The sequence below is a fragment of the Oncorhynchus masou genome, chromosome 14 (genome assembly GCF_036934945.1).
Source record: "Oncorhynchus masou masou isolate Uvic2021 chromosome 14, UVic_Omas_1.1, whole genome shotgun sequence".
Lineage (NCBI taxonomy): Eukaryota > Metazoa > Chordata > Actinopteri > Salmoniformes > Salmonidae > Oncorhynchus > Oncorhynchus masou.
In genome coordinates, this window is record NC_088225.1 from 5520531 (window position 1) to 5544169 (window position 23639).

The following is a 23639-nucleotide window of genomic DNA, read 5'->3' on the forward strand; positions in this document are numbered from 1 at the left end:
TGAGTTTCACTGTACAGTGTCAATAATCAATAGCTTCCTAACTGTTAAAATGGGTGTGCAGCATTGGCGACACATTCAGGGCAGCCCTACATTTTTAGCACCTAGCACCAAAAAATATGTATTTTTTGGGGCAGTGCTTGCCTGTTTAGCATGTTATTTTGGCATTAATACATGTCACATATCAGTTTGCAAACAATGTAACAAATATATATATATATATATATCATTGAGTTAATAAAGCCGCATACAAACATGGTCTCTTTTTAGTTTCCTTGAGTAAGGCAGCTCTAAAATGCAGGTGTTTCAGCCTTGCTCAGTGCTTTCTCTGGTGGTGGGGCAAGCCAGCAGAAAATACAGAGCGTTGCGCCGTGATTGGCTCAGTATTCTGTCACTCATGTGGACACTACGTCACCGCCATGTCTAAGGGTTTAGCTCTAAAATTCTAGCCCCTTGGATGCTGCCAAAGAGTTACATTAGAAGTGCCCATCCAAGAAGGCTCAAGCTCATTGGCCACAGATAAAATTATGTCAAATCCTGTTATATCTACAGTAGCTTTGATTGGACTGATCATCATTCAACATCATACTTTCAAAATCTTAGCTGGCAGTCATCATGAATCAAGTCAACAATCTACTGGCATATCCTTTTAATCGTTGTCATATGAAGAGAAATAGTGAAGAGAAATTATAGATACAACGTATCTGTGTTCATCGGCCATTGGACATAAATGGCCGATGGAAATCGCAAATTCAACAATGAGTGGTTTGGAAGGAATCAGTGGCTAACTGCAAGTATTGCAAAGCAATCATTTGCCTACTATTCATTGGAGTGGCTGTAGTTGTGTGGTCCCAAGTCTAAGATTAAGGGTCTCTTCCGAGTTCAAAATTATAAACATTCAACATTGGCCATGCTGTCAATGAAGCATGATTTATGCCATGTTCAAAAGTGCAAAATCAGACTTTGGTGAGTTGAAGACAATTGGGAACTCTGGAAAAACTAGCTACGACTGGGAAAACATGTTTTGAATCTTCATCCAACTTGGAATTGTAAAGCGGGAACTCGGGCCTCTTTCTAGAGCTACGACCTGAATACCACTGACATCATGATTCAACTTTTTTTTCTTCCTCCCCCCGAGTTCCCAGTTGTCTTGAAAGCATCAAAAATCCAGAGAACGCCAAACTTTGATGACAAAATTTGCCCATGAAGGACTGCTGCTCCAAATTCCTGTTCAAGTGAGCACCTAGCAAATATTGTAAGAGCTTTCATGGTCTGCTTATATGCCATCTTTATGCTACAGTTCTGACTTGGTGTACAGGGAGAGCACTCTAAGAACGGCCCATGTTCTGAATTCTGTCACTGTATATTTCAAAAGTGCGGAACATATAGTTGACGTCGGTCCTGGCATGCTCATGTCTTTATCGAAATTACAGCTTGCCTCTAATGCCATAGTTTGTACATCTCAATTATCAGTAGAAACCACATTTGTTTATTAAGTCACTCATTACAGCGGTTTGTGTTTTTTTTTTAAAGGCAGTAAATGAGGGTGAATGAACTGTTTAGGCTGCCAGACAAGGCTCCGCTGACAGCCAGGTGTAGCAGTGGTAAAGTGCAAAGAATGTATTGTTTAGTGCTGTGGCTTTGCTGGCATGGATCCCACTTGCCCCACCAAGATTTACATGACAAAAATCACGACTGGTGTACAGACAAGGGAACAGTCTTGAACCGGGTGTAACAGTACACATTGCATTAAGACAATATTTGGCGCAAAGCAAATTATTTTATTAAGTGTACAAAACATGTGCAAAAACAGTGACTCATTGGAAGAACTAAACAAGCATGGCTTTGCCCTAAGAAACCTACACATCAGTCATGAACATACAGTGGATACATACAAGTTGACATGCAAAACCTAACTGAGGTTGACAGAGACAGAATTGTGGCCTTGGTTTCACAGCATTTGATAAGTACCAAGTAAGTGGCAGCTAATGAAACAAACTGCACATTCATCAGCATTCTCCCTTTGATTTCTGCAGCATCGTGCAAAAAGAGTTAATTAGGAATGGCCTCTATGAAGGACATTCACAGTTCAGCACATCAAATCAAGCATACAGACACCCTTTTTGGCCCATGAGCTACTTGTGAAATCACCCAACTCTTTCCTTCGTACCAAACATACAAATGCACAAACACATGGCTAAACTGACCAAACCACAGGAAATGAGTGAAAGAGATGTGCAACTTCTTTTGCGAACAAGCTAAATCATGACTAGAACTACATCTGCTAAACCTGGCATGCAATGAAAACACTATGAGCCACTCACACAAAACATGAAAATATCTAAATGCTTAACACTGACATATGCGGAAGGTTTTTTTAATATAGTGTTACATATGAATTGAGTAGGGAAAATAGTGGTCAAACGGTGAGAAGCGGTACTAGGAGAAGCAGTACTACATCTGTCAAAACTGCAGCTGAGCCATGAAATCAGGCCTCGTCTTCAGAAATCCTATCCAATTGCAACTATGGCACTAAAAACGCATGACAAGACACTGAACAAGATGCTAAGCTTGACCTAAACTGTGGTATAAAGGCCTCTTGGGTTGTGCAGCAAAGCAATAGAGAAAGGCACACAGCTTGTGAATTTGGGGTGGGATATCCAAGACGCCTCCCAAACCCCAAAAGTAGCACAAACACACAAACTTCCCCACAGACCAATCAGAACACTAGTACGCCACTCATCCCGAGCCATCCATTTCCACCTTCCCCCTCTCCTTTACAGTATGGTGCACTTTTGCTTCTTCTTTTTGTCCCCGTCTTTCTTGGTCGAGTCGGCCTTCTTGGGCCCGTAGAGGCTGGAGAAGCAGGCCTGGACGGAGATGGGCTCCCTCAGACTGAGCAGCCACCTCCCCTTGCCGTAGTAGGCCAGGGAGCCGAGCTCCATCTCCTCCACCAGCTCTCCCTCCTGACCCTCTTGCTGCAGCGCTAGGATCTCCAGCAGGTCGAAGCCCGTCTGCTGTGGCTCAACGCCCTCCGCACAGCCCAGGGTGATGTGGGCACGGCTACCAGCGGTCAGGGTGGCGGCGGCCGGAACTACAGACACCACCTCCTCAGCATCTGCAGGCCACAGGGTCAACTGATCCTCAGAGAGTGAAACCCGGGCACCAACAGTGCGAGGTGTGACGAAGAGGGCACTAAGGGACAGCTCGAACGCAGAGCCATACAACTCTCTAACAGCCTTGAGTGGGAAAAGAGGGGTTATTTCAAAATGGATCCCCCGAAAAATTAAAATACATCATTTAAACAATGCACTGGTCATCAGATTTTAAATAAATAAAACAAGGCCAATATGAGCAGTGGTAAATAGGATGAGGTTGCATTTGACAAATAATTCACATCACCAATATACACAAAACAAAAATAAATGCAAAATCTGTCCCATGTTTCACGAGTTGAAATAAAAGATCCATATGCATTTTGCACAAATATCTTTATATCCCTGTTCATGAGCATGTCTCCTTTGCCAAGACAATCCATCCACCTGACAGGTGTGGCATATGAAGAAGCTGATTAAACAGGATGATCATTACACAGGTGCACCTTGTGCTGGAGACAAAAGGCCACTATAATTTGCAGTTGTGTCACAACAATGTCAAATGTTTTGAGGGAGCATGCAATTGGCATGCCTCCCAAATGGGTGGGCCCACCGCTGCACCCCTGCCCAGTCATGTGAAATCAATAGATTAGGGCTTAAATTAATATATTTCAATTGAGTGATTATCTTATAGGAACTGTAACTCAATAACATAATTGAAATTGTTGCATTTGACTTATATTTTTGTTCAATATACTTTCAGACTTACTGGTTTGTCTGCATATTCCTTGGCTCCCTCAGCCTTGCCATAGTCACAGAATTTGGTAGTGCAATGAAGAACCCCATTGGCTTGGAAATACTGCTCCAGGTCCACCTCTTTCTCAGCCTCAACAGTGACTGAAAAAAACAAAAAAACAAAGCAAGCTCAGTTGTCGCAGTCAAGCTCAAGAGACTAAAATCAGAGTCAGATAAACAATAGGAGTCTGTATCACAAGACCGTTGTGCTGTACTCACAGTCAGGCAAGTGCTTCTTGAAGGCCTCAAGCGTGTCCAGCGTCTTCAGGAAATCCATGGACGTGCACCTGACCTTGTCCTGGATGCCAGGGAGAAGGAACCAGCCAAAGAAAAGGGGCAGCGACGTCTCCTCAAGAGGAACTTTCATGGCCTGGATCTGGGCCTCCTCTAGCCCCCGCTGAGTTCTCTTGGCCAGCTGTGGCAAGTCTCTGCTCCACTCAGTGCGGGGCTCCAGAAACATGGCCACCAGCCGGTGCTGCTCTGCCACCTCCCCAAGACGGGCCAGCCGATCATGGGTATGGTTGGTGTCATCCACCACTATCACTTGAGCAGATGTTCCTACACTGCAGCAGGCTACCACAGCATCTTCAAAAGCCTTGTACCCATCTGCCGATGCTTCTGGACTCTCCGGTTTCACACCATGGTCATCAGCACAGCAGACAGTGCAGAGACCCTGGTAGCTATCTGCAATAGCACGTGCCAAGAGGCTCTTGCCGCTGCCGGGGAGGCCTCTGAGGATGATTAGAGTGCGAGAGGTGCGAAGTGTGGCTTTGGTCTGCTCATGCTCCAGGAAGGCAAAAGACAGGGTACCAGGAGCGGGAATCTGCTCAACAACTTCGGCCTTCTGCTGCTCCACTGCATCTGCTTCACCTGCTGCCCGTTTCTCGGACTCTACTTCTTTAACAATTTCTGCTTCTACCAGTTTCTCTTCCATCACAATCTCAGCCTCCACTGGTTTCTCTGCTTCCACTTTCTTCACAGCCTCAGCCTCGACTGGTTTCTCCGCTTCCACTTTCTTCACAGCCTCAGCCTCTACTGGTTTCTCTGCTTCCACTTTCTTCACAGCCTCAGCCTCTACTGGTTTCTCTGCTTCCACTTTCTTCACAGCCTCAGCCTCTACTGGTTTCTCTGCTTCCACTTTCTTCACAGCCTCAGCCTCTACTGGTTTCTCTGCTTCCACTTTCTTCACAGCCTCAGCCTCCACTGGTTTCTCTGCTTCCACTTTCTTCACAGCCTCAGCCTCTACTGGTTTCTCTGCTTCCACTTTCTTCACAGCCTCAGCCTCTACTGGTTTCTCTGCTTCCACTTTCTTCACAGCCTCAGCCTCTACTGGTTTCTCTGCTTCCACTTTCTTCACAGCCTCAGCCTCTACTGGTTTCTCTGCTTCCACTTTCTTCACAGCCTCAGCCTCGACTGGTTTCTTTGTTTCAGGTACAATTTCAGCTTTGGTCTGTTTGTCTGCCTCCACTTCCTGTACAGTTTCAGGCTCCGCTGGCATCTCTGGCACCACGGCCAACACAACACCAGATTCTGTCCGCTTCTCAGATTCCCCAGGCTCTTTCTCTTCGAACAGTTTCACGTCCTCAGATTCTGGCTGTGTGACAGGCTCGGGCGCTGCCTGCACAGACAGTTTAACAGCCTCTGGGGCGGGTTCAGCCATTTTCTCTGGCGCAGTTTCAATGTTATTCTCTGCTAGAGGCTCATCTAAAGGCAGAGGCTCTGGTGTTTTCTCTGGCATTGGCTGCTTTTCAGGCACTGTGGTCTGTTTTTTGTCTGGTTCGAAGTACAATGCTGTAGCTGACTCAGAGACCTCTGAGCTCTCTAGTTCTGGTTGTTTTTCTGGGTACTTCTCTGCTTTAGTCACGACTTCTGGAGATGTCTGAATCTCCTGAGAAGGTTCCAGAGACATTTTCTTTGGTGATTTTTCTGCTTTAGGCACCGTCTCTTGCATTTCTTCTGACATTCCTGACTCTGTCAGCATATCTGGCAAACGCTCCACTTCTTGCCCGTTCACTGGAGATTCTGCAGGATGTATTGGAGAGTCGAGTTGTGACTGGGGGCAGTCTCCTGCTCCAATCTCCTGTTGCTCACGAGTCTCTGACGCGGTGTCCAACACCTGGTTCTGCTCAGCATCCATATCTGGGTTCCTCAATGGACCTAATGATAAACACGGGTTTAGACAAAAGATTTGCACCCTGAAAATACATGCAATAATAACGATACAAATGAAACTCATACAAATTCAATATTTGGAAAACAGGAACTTTATATTTGAAACTGTACAGCATAAACAATGAAATGGTGCTGGAATTCCTTTAAACTTACAAGCTGTAAAAAAGTAATATATATATACACATACACACAAATAAATCTTCCCTTGTGCAAAGATTTGGGATACCACACTATCACTTTCTGAGGGAGTCAAATGATCTCTTTTGGTATTTCTAATAAGAGTTATAGGGAGCAGCAGACTCTCCTTATATAATTACTGTACTGCAGCGGTTTCTCTGTGGAATCCTGCCGAATCAGAGCTCGTTGTGGGCTAGGCCTCTGACCGGTTTGCGTCCTGGACATCAGATTATTCGGAGTAATAAATCAAAGTGATAAAGGCATTGGGTGGTTGGCTTGGCTCTATCGACCTTGATTACTAAATGGTTTAAGTACAGCTGGCATCTTTGGAGTGGTATGTGAGACGTGGATGTGTGTGTAATGCATGCCTTCATGGGCTCTGAATTCTCAAAACATTCACATAATAGGCTTGAACTACTGCCCGTCTTGCATTATACGTGTAGGTGGGAAACACGTAATTGGGAAACAAACGTCAATTAGCATGCATTAATATTCATCCATAAAACCAATAATAAAAAATGCATCAGCAATTTGGTACTGAATTAGGTTCGATTAATGAGCGAGGTTCAGATATAGGTTATGCAAAATCGCCGAACAAAAAGTAGCGGCGTGCGCTCAGTCTCCGGCGACTAGGCCGGGGTGAGAAATTAACACCTGCGACTGATTATACCAGCCTTTTGTGTGGACAAGGGCTCGTATATCCGCTTTTAAAAAAGCACTTGAATAAAAATACATTTTTAAAAATCGCCAAGGAAAGTATGTAGAAGTCATACATTTTTTGGAGTAACAGACGGTCAGTAACGCAATAGCCTACAATGTTCGTGAAATAAGATTAATATATATTTAAAAAAGCATGGTCATCCCCGTTACAGGCTAGACAAGTTCACCAAGAAACAAACGACATTCGAAACAGCACATCGAAGGCCAATATTTATGGTGAGTGAATCTTCTGTAAAAGATCAGATGAGAACGTTTTTAGTGCGACGGTGTAAACGCCGTGTAACAATGAAATGATGAAACGGGGAGTGGCTGCAATGCAATCACCACGCTAACAGACAAAACAAAATCAGCGTGGCAATGTCATGTCCAAACTCAGATGCCACGTTTGAACAACAGCGATACCCTATTTCAAAGCGAAAGAAATTTGATTTGTCTGAAAAGCGAGATTTTGATCACTTCGGTCAAGTTCCAAGATCGTACTATATGACGAGCAGCTTCTAATCGGGCTAACGTATCATATTGATATGAATGGCCCGAGATTACCGACGGAGGTTTCTTACCGTGCCTGTTGTGTCAGCAGTATGCCGCTGACTCTGCAATTTAGGCGTTTTCAAAGCTGGAAAGCAGAGGACAGTCGGCGCTCCGCGCAGAAATCTGCCCCCAACACTAGGAAAGAAAACGGAAACTACGGGCTCTTGAGCACGCGCAAGGTTTAGTGCTCTTGAGGGTGGGGTGTTTTCTATTGTTTGCGCGCCCCCGCTCTTATCAACGCGAACGTCCCATCAATGACAACGTAGACCTGGCTCCTGGCTGAGAAGAAAATTACATATGAGTTTAGTTGAATTTCGATTCCATAAACCATAGCAATAATGCCAGGGAGTCTAATAATTCATGGCATAAGTGACAATGATTCATTTTGTATTTTGGCAGTTTATGATTTTAGGTCCTCATCCACAACACAAACTCCTTGAAAAACAAAACTCTGTGTACATTTCCCCCCCAGAAATGCATGTTCTGTAAAGGAACTTTGCTCAACAGTCTGTGGACTCTATGAGATCAGATGTGTCTGATCAATGTCTGATCTGATAACACCCATATAAAGGGAATCAGCTGCTTAGTGAATCACAGCATTGTCAGCATGCCAGTTTTAAACAATGATATCAGAGTGCAGAAGTAAAGGGAACGAGCCTTGTAACCAGGTAGAAAAGCACTACAGGGAAACGTGTACACAGTAGATGATTTTTGACTGGGTGCATTGTGCCAGTCAGTACACGTCTGTTGTGTGCGTCTCCAATGGCCTGCTTACATGCACATTGGCACAGGCAATTAAACCCAAGTTACCCAACACCTGCTAACAGGCTCTGCTGGAAAATGTGCCAGATCAGCAAGATTTCACAAGTTTCATAAGGCAATCCAAACACATCTTAACCATCTTTCTAACCCATATTTCCTTATATAAAGCTTCTGGGTCATTCTCTCTCTCTCTCTGATAGTTTTAATTAGATTACCAATACCATGCGTGCCGAGTGCCAACGACTCAACACACAATAATTGCTTAATGGCTCATTAGTCGGTGGCACGTTACACTGCAAACAAAGAGGACTCCAAAACAACTAGGCAAGGCTTAACAAAACGCTTTATTAATGAGACACTACAAAACATTACATTGGAAACGCGCATGTGTTGCAGTACTACAGGAAACACATCAATGAAAAGGAAGACATCAACTTATACTACACAGCTGTAAGGATTGAATTCCTGTGTAAATGAATAATACATTTTCAAAGTAATACATCATAGCATAGTTCAATTTTGTTCCCACCCAAGCGAAGTCCTTTCCTCAGCTGTATCTCCTAAGTTTATTCTGTAAGGGGTATGTACATTTTGTATGTGTGCAATTTGTCTATACATAAATAAGCAAAGAAAATAAAAGTATACAACAAAAAGTCAAGTGGAGGTCGGAGAAGCATGTTTAAAAGACCGTTTTTATTACATTGTCTTTGAACATCTGTCTGTGGCCCCTCTTCAGTCATCTCCTGATGAGCGCTCATAAACATTGCCTTGCCTCACGGAGAGCCTAAATAAGGGCATCAAATATTGTATCAGTGAGCCATTGTGATTTGACAATAGGAAAGAAGTGACCTGAATTGACAAGGATGCTCAGGTAACCTTCTGGGTGGCATCCCGAGCAGGGTCATCCTGGAGAACCGTAGCCCTGTCCAAAGCTTTTTCAAAGTGGGCAACACCGGATTTAAAGTTGACAAGCTTCACTGGGAGGGGACACAGAATGAAAAGACTGTGAGGACCAGTTCAATGCTTTGACCAAGATCAAGTAGACAGACTAATCACAGTTTCCATGAAATCATCACTTGTGTCCCCAGGTTGTAATTCAAAAGAATCAGCATTGATATGCTGTCCACATCAGATCAGAATTGTATGGACATGTTCCCATTTAATCCCATAAACGTCAATGGAAAAGGGATACCTAGTCAGTTGCACAACTGAAAGCATTCAACCGAAATGTGTCTTCCGCATTTAAGCCAACCCCTCTGAATCAGAGAGGTGCGGGGGGCTGCCTTAATCGATGTCCATGGCATCGGCGCCAGGTGAGCAGTTGTGGGGGTTTACTGCCTTGCTCAAGTGCAGAACAGCAGATTTTTCCACCTTGCCAGCTCGGGGATTCGAACAACACTGTTCCAACACTCTAACCTCTAGGCTACCTGCCGCCCCTCAATGGAACCACAATACATAAAAAAATACATTATATTAATTAGATCAAGCTCAGACATGAGATAATGGCATTTTCTTTAAGAGTCTGTAAAGATGAACTTAAAATACAGGCCAGGGGGCCATTGCTATTGCTATGCACATCACAACTTATCAACGACTCAAACAAGGGGTTTCTCCACACTTCGACCTGCACTTACTCTCTGACTGTGCCACCAACACACAGGCGTTCAGTTGCCACTTCTCATCAGCGATTTCATCGGCCACGGCGAGTGAGCGAACGCCGTAGTCCCGGGCCGGCCACTGGCCAGCGGGATCTTTCCTCCCAGCTGAGAATGGAGAAGGAAATACACAAACAACAGTGAATAGAATACATACATCAGGAGTCCTTTGTATTAAACTATTTGCTTCATCACACAACCCAAACATAAAAACACAGATGTGCCATACACTTTGAGTTTCCACCGACGCATCAATAGCCTGTGGGAACGTTCCTATTCTGGCGTACACCCGGCCAACATTATCAAGTGCCCTTGACTTTGCGTCTGGGAGTTTGCTGTTGGACAACAAAGAAAGCGGGAAAAAACCCACTGTTAAAAACAATAAGATGCAGTGTGTGAAAAGCACTTGATTTGAAATGTGGGACGTTAGAAAAATCACATACGCTCCCCTACGTGTTTATTTGGATAGTGAAGCTAAAACTCTTCATTTGGCTCTGTACTCCAGCATTTTGGACCTGAGATCAAATGTTTTATGAGCCGACAGTACAGAATGTCACCTTTTTATTTCAGGTTATTTTGATACATATCTGTTTTACATTTTAGTTATAAATGCACTTTATGTATCTCGTCCCCTCCTTTGAAGGTGTCAAGTATTTGGACAAATTCACTTAGTGTATTAAATGGAGTCAAAAGCGTAGTATTTGGTCCCATATTCCTAGGAACGCAATGACGACACCAAGCTTGTGACTCTACAAACTTGTTGGATGCATTTGCTGTTTGTTTTGGTTATGTTGTGCCCAATAGAAATGAATGGTAAATAATGTATTGTGTCATTTTGGAGTCACTGATTGTAAATAAGAACCAAATGTTTCTGAACACTTCTACATTAATATGAATGCTACCACGATGAAGGATTATCATGAATGAATCGTGAATAATGATGAGTGAGAAAGATGTACCAAAGATCATGCCCCCAATACATGCTTATAATAGTTTACCGTTGGCCAGGATGTATTGATAAGCATCAAACTACCATATTCATCCTTGGGTCTGTTCTGTCTTATCAGCATCAATCTCTTCCAGGCTCTTGAGTACAAAACGGGTGGGATCAGAGGGAGGGTTCTGCCGGGGATTGTTCCACTTCTGCTGCATGAGCTTGCGGTCTCTCTCCCGCGCATAGATGGGCTTCTGCTGGCGCCAGAAATCAGTGCCTGTGTTCAGATAGGTCCTGCAGTCCCTCCCCTCCCCACATCTTACCTTTCACCAAGTTTGGAGGCCATTTATGACTTGCCCTTTACCACACACTGGGCTCTGTAATTCATGCTGATAATAATAAATCTGTAAAGGGAATCAAAGGACACGTAGAGGCCAATTCTCCAGATAGGGTACGTGATAAAAGAGCATCTTCCCAAGTGTGACAGTGTATCGATTGTGTACTGAAACTAAGACAAAAGAGTGAACGTGCAGGAACAGGCTAAGTAAAAGATTTCTGGCTGCCCTACCTTCATCTTCCTGTAGCTTCTCCTTATCGCTGTAGAGCTCTCCCAGAAGCTGTTTGGCTGTCTTCTCACTCTTAGGCATCTTCTTGTTCTGCTACCTCATCTTCCTTCTCAGGGGGTGAATCAGCCCCTTCGGGCCGTCCCTTCTTCCCCTGCCAATCAATCCCACACACAGAACTCATCCCGAGGATGACACGCATGCAGAGGTGGGAGGAATTCTGAAAAAGATGCAGCTCGTCGTCTCGAGGCTTTACCATTGACTCACCTCATCGGCCTTGTGGAAGAAGGACAGGTCGCCCTTGTTTTCCAGGTTCACAGATGAGGGGTCAGAGGTGGTAGAAAGGTAAGATATTTAGAAAACCAGATGGAAAACTCACAAAAACTGCATTATGAGAACAATGAGGTACTCAATCTGTTGGTCTTCTACAAAAATATTTTTTGACCCAGTACTTACAGCCCACAGAGTTGTTGATAGCCTCTTGGGCCTTCTGGATTCCCAGTCTAAATTCCTGCAGCTCTGGCCACCGTTTATGCCCCCTCTGGTAAAACACCAAGGCAAACTCCAAGTTTCCCATGGTGTATAAAGCTTCCGCTTTCTGATACAAACCCTGGGAAATGAGGAATACAAAATAAATCAATGGATTTTGCTTGGGAAATGATGACAAATCAGAAACAACAGTGTGCCCTAGTGGTCATTGAAAATAAAAAAAGCTTTGAATTTCAGTACAGTAGCTGGCCAACAGGGGGATCTGTTCCGTTCCAAACAAAACAGACAATACAAAGCTTTCCTCAATAACGGCAAACACTGGCTGAGAGATAATACAATGACTGCAACACAATAAAGCCAAAGGCTGAAAATAGAACAGGGCTGAATAATGTCCAATGTTTAAACTGCACCTTTAAGAATTATTTGTCCTCATAGAGAGAGGCCTCTGCGTCCCTCAATGCATTATCCGAATCTCCCATCTTTACATAACATTTGGATCTGGCAACCAGACATCTGGCTGAAGAATCAATGTCTGAAAGTAATGTATAAACTGTCATTAGCTACAAATACAAACTTGACATACATGTAGTGTAGACTTGAGGTAGCAAAAAAGCCACTGATCACTTTTGTCGCCCTTTCAAAGTGTGTTGCATTATGGGGATAATAATTCTCCGACTTGCGCCAACATGTCAACAGCATGAACACTACAAAAATCATGTGATCAAAAGGTCATGACGTTTTGACTGCAGTCAACTGCACGTTTCTGCAGTTCATCTTCATAACTTCATCCTGCAGCCATCGCTTGCATTGTTAGGTTATGATTTCAGTTTGTGAGTGTGTGACATGGGGTTTGGAGACATGTTTTTTTTTTCTCAACAGGATAATGAAAACATTTTATAAACAATGGCAACACTGCCATGTTGATCTGAGCCTTGCTGTTGGAAAACCACATTAGTCTCTGACTTTTGGCTGTGTGGACTCGACCCTCGGGACCCAAAAGGTGCACGTTATGCTTTTTAACGTAGCACTACACAGCTGATTTAAATAATCAACTAATCCTTTAAGCTTTGATTATTTGAATCAGCTGTGTAGCGCTAAGGCAAAAACAAAAATGTGCACCCATTGGGTTTACAATTGCACTTTCATATCAGTACATCATTTTGCTTTATTTGAACTAATGATAGCTAGCTACCAGTGGAGGCTGGTGGGAGGAGCTATTGGAGGATGGGCTCATTGTAATGGCTGGAATGGAATAAATTAAACGGTATCAAACACATCAAACATACGGAAACCACGTTTGACTCCGTTCCACTTATTCCAATCCAGCCATTACACAGAGCCCGTCCTCCTATAGCTCCTCCCACCAGCCTCCACTGCTAGCTATCAAGTGGGTGGACCAGTTTTCCCAAAAGTGAAAGGTGTGTAAATTAACGTCAAGTTTTGCTTGCTAGCCAACCAACAACGTCAATGCCGTTATCAAGACAATACGATATGAAATATATGAAACTGATCATGACCAGATTTCATTTCATTGCGATTGGTTAGTATACATGCAATAATACTTGTATACTGTCAATCACTGAGATGAATGATTTGCATTGCTGGCTTCATTAAAAATGGTTAATCTGATGGTCCTGGCATGGTTTTGAGGCCTGTTCAGAAACCTTGAAAGTGTGGTGTCAAAGGACACTTTGATAATGAATAAAGTTGACTTCATAGCTTTTACTGGTAAGGTTAATAATACAACTCTGGTAGTGGAAAGCAGAAATGCCAGGTTAAAGGTTATTGTGGAGATGGCAAAAGATATTGAGGGTAACAGATGTCACTGTTGAAATGGTTGTTGACATGCTGAACAAACCTAAGGGTGGAGTGTTTCAGCAGGCTATAAATCAAGTTTAATGGGGTTTGGGAGAGGTTTTTTGGGGAGGGGGGGAGGGTGTGGTAGAAGTTAGGGAAGTAGTGGTTCCTCTTGCTCTGCAAGGGCCGCAGCTTTTGTGCAGCGATGGGTAACGATGCTTGGAGGGTGACCGTGTGCAGAGCGTCCCTGGTTCCGGCCCAGGTCGGGGCGAGGGACGGACGTAAAGTCTATACTGTTACACCTACATGGCGGAAAATTCAAGATACAAGAACCATTTGAACAGTTTGCTACGACAGCGGATGAAGGAGCATGGAGATGTGGGAATGGACAGTGGGGAAGACGTAAAGGAGTGTAGAGGGAAGCGATGTGGTGAGGAAGATGGGCGTCAAATACAAAAATGGCAAAAATGCTCTCCGGTAGATCCAACATTTAACCTGCTGAGTTCGGGCCTCTTCCCGATGATGACAAGGATGTCTGGAGAGAATGGATCCTTGCCTTCTGGCTCATCCATATGTGGTGTCAGGATGGGTGGAGAAGAGGTTGGGGCCTGTTGAATCTGTTATTGTTTTCTTCCGCACCATGCGTCTTGGGACAAGAACTTTGATTTGCTATGCTCTCCGGAGCTGAGTGCTGTTGAAAGGAGTGATAACTGGTGTGGTGTTAAATGTTGAGAACCAACTGAAATGGAAGATTCCCGGTGTCTTTGACGCCTGCCGTTTGGTGTGACGCAGACCCGGTGGAGAGCGTGGTGAAACAGAGAAGATACTGTCTGTCCTGCTGAGTTTTGATGCAGTCTTTACCAGACAATGTCAAGTTAGGAAGTGTCAGTTATCCAGTGGGAGCTTTGGTCCCGACCCCTAGTTTGGTAACAGCTGCTGTACAGTAACCGAATAAACATCTGCATTTTGAAATCATATTTTTAAAATCGAATTATAATATATTTTATTAACAAAAACACAAAGAATGTTGTTTAAAAAGTATTGTAGATGCTGTGTTTTCATGTTTAGAATACTGGGCTGACAGTAGTAATGGATGTGAGTCACAGTTCACACCTCGATAAGAAATTAATATGGACAATAGCTAGCCGAAAGGCTCATAATAGCTAATTGGTGATGGAAACTTATTTGAATGATTGTATAGAAACACACATGCCACATAACAAACTGTGATCTTATAACAAAATAAACGATATCATAAACTACCTAAATGGCACCCTATCAAGTAGAAATTAGTTTAGGTGAAAATATGGCTTAACATGTTTATTTACCACAGTGTGAAACTTGAGTTTAAAAAGAAAATGCAGTTTTCGACCCATTAGAAAGAAAAGAAGGCGACTAATTTCTTCAATATAATTATTCATTCAGTTAAACCCATAAAACTGTCTTGTGGTCCAACTGCAGGCCAGCAGTATTTCTTTCAGGCTGGAGTAGATGTGCTCAAAGATGCCCTCTGGTGGTCTGAATGAGCATTAAGGGCAACAACGGTTGACAGTAAAATACTATGATCTCACGCACTTCAAGGTTCCTTACCATACCGCACTGAAGCACAATGCAACTACTAGATGAGGACACACTTCACACGATATACACAGCAGTGCCGGTTTGTGCCGTTCAAGATTATGGAGGATTTTGTTTTATTACCATGGCCTTATTTCGATTACAGCATATTGGATGACTGTCATTCATATTCCCATTCACCCAGCTCAATGTCACATCAATAGGTTTAGGCTACTCCATGATACTCAAATTTTCCCTAAACCAATCAAGAGATTGCTACAACCTATAGCCTAGAAATGAAAGTTTATACCGTAGGTGCACAGGTCGAGAGACAAATTGGAGTGATCAAGGTGACAGGCAGAGACACATTCAATCCCACCTTGCACACTCTTGCCTGCATCTAGCTGATCTGGGGTGTAACCTTTAGTCCAAACAGTTGCAAAACGTTTCGAAAGTTTCTATTGGACAAATAAATTCAGGTTGGTCCCGCCCCATTTCGTACTGTTTAAGAAACATTTTGCAACAGAATCGGCAGAATGAATACACCCCTGATCACACACACACAGTTAAATTTCATAGCAGCCACATAGAGCATTATCACTTTACTTGTTGTAAAATTCATTCTCGCATCTACAAGCTTTCCTCCTCTCAGCTTTTCTCTTCACAATCCAATCCCAAGTGTACAATCACGCATTACAGTGTACAGCAAGTAGTTTAGCAGTTAAACCGGCGGGCCCCGGTGTCCATACATTTATAAAACCAAAAGCTTACATTGACTTGGAAGAGTTGCAGTGTTGAATAGCCTTAGCCAGCTAGCTAACATAAATAGCATTTCTCTCTGTTTGAGTCAGGTTCTTTGGGTAGAATAAATTAGCTGCAATAGCTAAGTGAAAGGTAGACTAAGAAGAAGAAAAAATCTAATGAAATATAGCTAGCTCTCTCTCTCTATGCTGCTTCAACTATTGCCTTTCTCTCTTTGAGTCAACTACTCACTGCAGTGCTAGCTAGCTGTAGCTTATGCTTTCAGTACTAAATTAATTATCAGATCCTTTGGATGGAAAACTTGTTAGTTCATACTGCAAGAACTCTGATAGGTTGGAGGATGTCCTCCAGGTGTAGTCATAATTATTGTGAAAGTCTATGGAATGTGGTGAGAACCACGAGGCTCCTAGGTTTTGAATTATTGAAGTCAATGTACCCAACGAATTCGCCAGACAAAGGCTATTTCTTTTACAAAACAACTGGCCATTGTTTTATTCGAAAGAATATGGCCCTTTATAATATCCACTTATGTTCATATACTGTATATAGCATCTTAACGTTTTAAAACAAAATAGATAAATCATTTGTCCAGCCTTTGCTGCTACGCTTGCAGATGTCCATAATATGCTGCGACCCTAATCAAAAAGTATTTATCACCAAATAACAACAACTTAGCTATAGGTTGTTGTAACATTTGAACTTAAAACATGTTTTTCATTGAATTAAATAATAATTGTATGGATGAACACCTTACAGTTTCATTTTATTGACATTCCCTTACTGTACAACATGGAATTTTGAGTCAAATAGAACCTCTTTTTTTAAAACCTCTTACAAAGTTGGTTTTGAAGCATAAACTGGGAATTTGATATGTTTTACTGATATTATGATTGTCCGTTTGCAGATATGAAACAAAGTAGTTCAAATGCTGTCAGTTCCACTTTAAATACTTCAAAATCAGTTAAATATACAGTATTTGGTTCTTTGAGCTTGACACCAATAAGCACAAAGTAAGGAAAAATGTGACAGGTAATTGTTTTTTTAATATGTGCCAGAAATGTATTTGTGCCTCTTTTCCCAAGAAGGACCATAGTGATTGTATCAGATGTTATGGCAGAATAAAGAGTTGATAAGCTAAACATTGTGGCCATTAGGGTGTCTTCACTTGTTCTCTCTGGTGGTTTAGCCGTCTATCAAAGTTTTGTTTACAATATTTCATGGTATTGTGTAAAAAATGTGAATAATCAATGTGTTATGATGAGAAGGAATTCAAGAAAACAGCCAAAAGACCTAGAAACATATTTAAATACATTTTATCTGCAATGTCCAGCAATGCAATATGGTATGAATCAACAGATGTACAGTGTGTTTTTACAAGTACAAAGTATTTCCTGAATAGTAAATTGTATGCAGTGATACTAATGCATTTTGAAAAGTCCTTTATAAAAATCCCTCACTTTAGTCAATCTCTTCAATGGTTGGGCCTTGGGAGCTGTCACCAGAGCTGGTCCGTGCCTGATCTCCACAGCAACCTGTGGGCATCCCTCCCTGCTGGTACAGCTTGGTAATGATAGGCTGGCATACTTTCTCCAGCTCCTTTAGCTGATGCTCATACTCCTCTTTGTCGCCCAGCTGGTTGTTCTCCAACCAGGAAATGGTCTGGTCGCACCTGTCCACCACTTTCTTTTTGTCCTCCTGGCTGATCTTGCCTTTCATGTTGTCGTCCTCCACGCTGCTCTTCATATTGAAGGCGTACGACTCCAGGGAGTTCTTGGCAGCTACCTTCTCCCTCTGTGCGTCATCCTCAGCTTTGTATTTGTCAGCGTCCTGCACCATCCTCTCAATATCCTCTTTGCTGAGCCGGCCCTTGTCGTTGGTGATGGTGATCTTGTTCTCTTTGCCCGTGCTCTTGTCCACCGCTGATACGTTCAGAATGCCGTTGGCGTCGATGTCAAAGGTCACCTCGATCTGAGGGACTCCTCGTGGGGCAAGGGGATCCCAGAAAGCTCAAACTTCCCCAGGAGGTTGTTGTCCTTTGTCATGGCTCTCTCTCCCTCGTAGACCTGGATCATGACCCCGGGCTGGTTGTCGGAGTAAGTGGTGAAGGTCTGGGTCTGTTTGGATGGGATGGTGGTGTTGCGTTTGATCAGGGCGGTCATGACCCCTCCGGCGGTTTCGATGCCCAGGGACAGGGGAGCCACATCCAGCAGCAGCAGGTCCTGGACGTTCTCAGACTTGTCGCCAGACAAGATGGCCGCCTGGATGGCAGCGCCGTAGGCCACCGCCTCGTCTGGGTTGATGCTCTTGTTTAGCTCTCGGCCGTTGAAAAAGTCCTGCAGGAGCTTCTGGACCTTGGGGATCCGGGTGGAGCCTCCGACCAGGACGACGTCGTGGATTTGGGCCTTGTCCATCTTGGCATCCCCGAGGGCTTTCTCCACAGGCTCCAGGGTTCCCCTGAAGAGGTCGGAACACATCTCCTCAAAACGAGCCCTGGTGATGGAGGTGTAGAAGTCGATGCCCTCAAAAAGGGAGTCAATCTCAATGCTGGCCTGGGAGCTGGAGGACAGTGTTCTCTTGGCCCTCTCGCAGGCTGTCCTCAGCCTCCTCAGAGCCCGCTTGTTCTGGCTGATGTCCTTCTTGTGTTTCCTCTTGAACTCCTCCACAAAGTGACTGACCAGGCGGTTGTCAAAGTCCTCCCCTCCCAGGTGAGTGTCTCCAGCCGTGGCCTTCACCTCAAAGATCCCATCCTCGATGGTCAGGATGGAGACGTCAAAAGTGCCCCCACCCAGGTCAAAAATCAGGACGTTGCGTTCCCTGGACATGCCTTTGTCCATGCCGTAGGCGATGGCTGCCGCCGTGGGCTCGTTGATGATCCTCAGCACATTCAGCCCAGCGATCACTCCAGCGTCCTTAGTGGCCTGTCTCTGTGAATCGTTGAAGTAGGCAGGGACTGTGATGACTGCATTGGACACCTTCTGGCCCAGGTAAGCCTCAGCGATCTCCCTCATCTTCACCAGGACCATGGAGGAGATCTCCTCTGGGTTGAAGGATTTGTTCTCACCTTTGTAATCGACCTGAACTTTAGGCTTTCCTCCGTCGCTAACCACCTTGAAGGGCCAGTGCTTCATGTCGGCTTGCACGACCTGATCGTTGAACTTTCGGCCAATCAGGCGTTTGGCGTCGAAAACGGTGTTGTTGGGGTTCATGGCCACCTGGTTCTTTGCTGCGTCTCCGATAAGTCTCTCGGTGTCTGTGAAGGCCACATAGCTGGGTGTGGTCCTGTTGCCCTGGTCGTTGGCGATGATCTCCACTTTACCATGCTGGAACACCCCCACACAGGAGTAGGTGGTGCCCAGGTCAATGCCGATAGACGGGCCTTTAGCTGATGACATCTTGATGGTTTGGAGTTAGTTGCCTTCAAACGAATGAAATAATATTTTAGAAATTGATATTATTCTACGAAAGCCTAGGTGCAAGTAATGTCAATCTCCACCAACAGAGATGTTAGCCTAAATATACTTGAATAACAACCAGACCTGGGTTCAAATAAATGCGCATTTAAGTATTTCTAATTCTTATTTTCTGTGTATTTGAGTATTTTCAAATAATGTGGCCACTTCTATTTAAAGTATTTTCAAATCATTTTATTTAAATACTATTTTAAACTATTTTCAAATACTTGTCTCCAAATACATTTCAAATGCACCTAGGAACAAACAATCCTGGGTTCAAATGCATGAAATATTTTAATTTTAAAATACACTTGTCTGTGTATTTGAGTATTTTCAAATAATGTGGCCACTTCTATTTAAAGTATTTTCAAATCATTTTATTTAAATACTATTTAAAACTATTTTCAAATACTTGTCTCCAAATACATTTCAAGTGCACCTAGGAACAAACCATCCTGGGTTCAAATGCATGAAATATTTTAATATTTTAATTTTAAAATACATTTGTCTGTGTATTTGAGTATTTTCAAATACATGGTAATACTTTCCAAATGTATTTCCAAACTCATTCCAATATTCAACTACTTATATTTCAAAATGTACTGGTATTTTAAAGTCCTTGAAAAACAATAATAAGCATTTGAACCCAGGTCTGAAAACAACACTGTTGTCAATGTTTGTGTTATATATTAGTGTTAGACACAATCATTTCTGCTAATCCATTACAGAGAAACTATTTTCACAACAGGCCTACATTTTTTCTATGAACACTCCTGAATAATATTGTGTTATCTTAACAGAATTAGAGCAGATTTTCTTAAAATGAACAAATAACTAATTATAATAAAATAATAATATGCTACAAAAAAAAATGTAGGCATAGTCTGTCCAATGAATGTTATTATAATATTATATGATTATAATATTATTTCTTTATTAGTTAACCAAATATTCTGGCATAATGTTATAGCTAAATCAGCTATGTCCACGCAACCACCACAGCGTCATTGTTTATTCTATCAAGTTTATAACTGTCACAGCCATTATGAAAATAGGGTCCTGTATTAATTCCCCTTTACTTACAGTTTATGAATGTAGAGGTCTGTTGAACGTGTCTCTTCTCTTTTCTTGCTTTCTTTTCCCTTTAGTATTCTCGTTGAGTCGATGTTTGAATCTGAATGTACTTTACCAGAATATATACCACCCCCAGTGCCTAAAAAATAGCACTCATGATTTCTAGCCATTTCTCGAACTCTCCGACGACATTGCTCAAGAGAGCGCAGCAATCCTGTGCAATGACGCAGGCTGCGAGGCGTATGCAAATGAACGTTCTCGTTATTCCAGAGCGTTCGAGAGGCGCGGAGACCTGTCCAGAACGCACACACACAGCACACTAATAGTGAAACCATTATTTGTATTGATTAAAATGATCAAAAACCGTTAATGATTCAAATTTCAACACAAATGAAACAGCATCCGGTTCAACCTTATTCAGTCGACATTTCAGTCTATCGGCCACACTGCAGTTCCTCAACAGTTCACGAGATGTCAGTCTATACATGTGTTTCTCACTAATGAATAATAGACATGTATTGTAAGAGAATTGAGTGCCTACTGCACAAGTAGTATGTGCAAATCACCACAAGTTAATGTGCCTCCAGGGAAGATCCTTTTTTAAATGAAAGCCAGACTATTTAAGATATCCAGTATTAATTGTTAAATGAAAGACAAATGATGAACACACTGGCTAATCCTTCTCTAATCTATTCTAGTCAATGATATTCTGTTCTAAACCATTCTAGTCTACCCTATTCCTTACTGATGGCCTATCAGTTCACATTTGCTAACCAAAAACAAGATATCTCCATGACATCCCCATCATGAGGACATTGTGTTAATGCTAAGCAAATGTGAACTCCTTGTGACATTCTCCTGTGAATTTTAATGACAAAAAACACAAATGGTAGCTAAAGTATTTGCTAATATGCATTGCATTGGTAAAGTATTCAGACCCCTTGACTTTTTCCACAATTTGTTACGTTACAGCCTTATTCTAAAAATGGATGAAATAATTGTTTTCATCATCAGTCAACACACAATACCTCATAATGACAAAGCAAAAACATTTTTTTTGAAATGGTCTCATATTTATTAAAAATAAAAACAGAAATACCTTATTTCGCCAGCAGTTTACCACCCTGCATACCACTGCTGACTTGCATCTTGATTCTGAAGCTAAGCAGGGTTGGTTCTGGTCAGTCCCTAGATGGTTGACCAGATGCTGCTGGAAGAAGTGTTGGAGGGCCAGTAGGAGGCACTCTTTCCTCTGGTCTAAAAAAATATACCTCAATGCCCCAGGGCAGTGATTGGGGACATTGCCCTGTGTAGAGTGCCGTCTTTCGGATGGGACGTTAAACGGGTGTCCTGACTTTCTGAGGTCATTAAAGATCCCATGGCACTTATCGTAAGAGTAGGGGTGTTTTTACATTACATTTAAGTCATTTAGCAGACGCTCTTATCCAGAGCGACTTACAAATTGGTGAATTCACCTTCTGACATCCAGTGGAACAGCCACTTTACAATAGTGCATCTAAATCATTAAGGGGGGGTGAGAAGGATTACTTATCCTATCCTAGTTATTCCTTGAAGAGGTGGGGTTTCAGGTGTCTCCGGAAGGTGGTGATTGACTCCGCTGTCCTGGCGTCGTGAGGGAGTTTGTTCCACCATTGGGGGGCCAGAGCAGCGAACAGTTTTGACTGGGCTGAGCGGGAACTGTACTTCCTCAATGGTAGGGAGGCGAGCAGGCCAGAGGTGGATGAACGCAGTGCCCTTGCTTGGGTGTAGGGCCTGATCAGAGCCTGGAGGTACTGCGGTGCCGTTCCCCTCACAGCTCCGTAGGCAAGCACCATGGTCTTGTAGCGGATGCGAGCTTCAACTGGAAGCCAGTGGAGAGAGCGGAGGAGCGGGGTGACGTGAGAGAACTTGGGAAGGTTGAACACCAGACGGGCTGCGGCGTTCTGGATGAGTTGTAGGGGTTTAATGGCACAGGCAGGGAGCCCAGCCAACAGCGAGTTGCAGTAATCCAGACGGGAGATGACAAGTGCCTGGATTAGGACCTGCGCCGCTTCCTGTGTGAGGCAGGGTCGTACTCTGCGGATGTTGTAGAGCATGAACCTACAGGAACGGGCCACCGCCATGATGTTGGTTGAGAACGACAGGGTGTTGTCCAGGATCACGCCAAGGTTCTTAGCGCTCTGGGAGGAGGACACAATGGAGTTGTCAACCGTGATGGCGAGATCATGGAACGGGCAGTCCTTCCCCGGGAGGAAGAGCAGCTCCGTCTTGCCGAGGTTCAGCTTGAGGTGGTGATCCGTCATCCACACTGATATGTCTGCCAGACATGCAGAGATGCGATTCGCCACCTGGTCATCAGAAGGGGGAAAGGAGAAGATTAATTGTGTGTCGTCTGCATAGCAATGATAGGAGAGACCATGTGAGGTTATGACAGAGCCAAGTGACTTGGTGTATAGTGAGAATAGGAGAGGGCCTAGAACAGAGCCCTGGGGGACACCAGTGGTGAGAGCGCGTGGCGAGGAGACAAATTCTCGCCACGCCACCTGGTAGGAGCGACCTGTCAGGTAGGACGCAATCCAAGCGTGGGCCGCGCCGGAGATGCCCAACTCGGAGAGGGTGGAGAGGAGGATCTGATGGTTCACAGTATCGAAGGCAGCCGATAGGTCTAGAAGGATGAGAGCAGAGGAGAGAGAGTTAGCTTTAGCAGTGCGGAGCGCCTCCGTGATGCAGAGAAGAGCAGTCTCAGTTGAATGACTAGTCTTGAAACCTGACTGATTTGGATCAAGAAGGTCATTCTGAGAGAGATAGCGGGAGAGCTGGCCAAGGACGGCACGTTCAAGAGTTTTGGAGAGAAAAGAAAGAAGGGATACTGGTCTGTAGTTGTTGACATCGGAGGGATCGAGTGTAGGTTTTTTCAGAAGGGGTGCAACTCTCGCTCTCTTGAAGACGGAAGGGACGTAGCCAGCGGTCAGGGATGAGTTGATGAGCGAGGTGAGGTAAGGGAGAAGGTCCCCGGAAATGGTCTGGAGAAGAGAGGAGGGGATAGGGTCGAGCGGGCAGGTTGTTGGGCGGCCGGCCGTCACAAGAAGCGAGATTTCATCTGGAGA

At 43.7% G+C, this 23639-nt stretch overlaps 2 pseudogenes; both read right to left on the minus strand.

Annotated features, from left to right (window-relative positions):
• Positions 1–8574: 8574 nt before the first annotated feature.
• Positions 8575–14259, minus strand: LOC135554866 (outer dynein arm-docking complex subunit 4-like; annotated as a pseudogene).
• A 3044-nt stretch (positions 14260–17303) lies between these two features.
• Positions 17304–21178, minus strand: LOC135554030 (heat shock 70 kDa protein-like; annotated as a pseudogene).
• Positions 21179–23639: the final 2461 nt, after the last annotated feature.